At 67.2% G+C, this 574-nt stretch overlaps 1 long non-coding RNA gene across 1 annotated transcript in view; it reads left to right on the top strand.

Moving 5' to 3' along the window:
• Positions 1–6: 6 nt before the first annotated feature.
• Positions 7–574, top strand: part of LOC108531411 (uncharacterized) — a 6,790-nt gene continuing 6,222 nt past the window's right edge. Inside the window, exon 1 of the long non-coding RNA XR_001886159.1 lies at positions 7–310. This is a non-coding gene — a long non-coding RNA (uncharacterized LOC108531411). The remainder of the gene's footprint in view (positions 311–574) is intronic.

The raw sequence follows: 574 nt of genomic DNA, 5'->3' as shown, positions 1-574 counted from the left end.
CGGAGAGCGACGGAGAGTGACGAAGGTAGACGATGCCTGACGGAGAAGAGCCGAGCGGAGCTGAAGGGCGGTGGAGAGCGACGGAAAGTGGCGAGAATTGACGGAAAGGGACGGGGACTGACGGACACTGACGAAGCGTCACGGAAATTATCCGAAGGCGACAAAGAGGAAGGCAAACTGGTGAGCTGAAGCAGGCCGAGCCTAATCGGAGATGACGGAAAGTGACGGAGAGGAACGAGGAGTAAAGAGGGGTGACGAAAAGAGCCGAAGCTGTTGAAGGCCAAGAGCTGAGTGAGGGAAGAGAGCAGAGGTGAGCTGCTGCGCTGCGGCGGCCTGTCCCGGAATGCACGGGACCCCGCGGAGTTCCCAGCTGGGCAGGACGCGAGCGAGGGAGGGCGTGGAGGGCCGTGGGTCCGCCTGCCCTGAGGCCGCAGGGTGGTGGGAGGCGCACCGCGGCCCCCTGGCGGCCTCTGCGCGGAGCCGCAGCCAGTCTTCTGCGCCCCTCTGCGGGCGTCGGCGCCCAGCCCGGCCCCTGACGCGCACCTGCTGCCCCAGCCAGCGCCCGGGCCCGCCA

Source organism: Rhinopithecus bieti, unplaced genomic scaffold, assembly GCF_001698545.2.
Source record: "Rhinopithecus bieti isolate Rb0 unplaced genomic scaffold, ASM169854v2 scaffold_9824, whole genome shotgun sequence".
Classification (NCBI taxonomy): domain Eukaryota; kingdom Metazoa; phylum Chordata; class Mammalia; order Primates; family Cercopithecidae; genus Rhinopithecus; species Rhinopithecus bieti.
The sequence above is the reverse complement of the archived record's forward strand: the minus strand, read 5'-3'. Positions and strand labels throughout refer to the sequence as shown.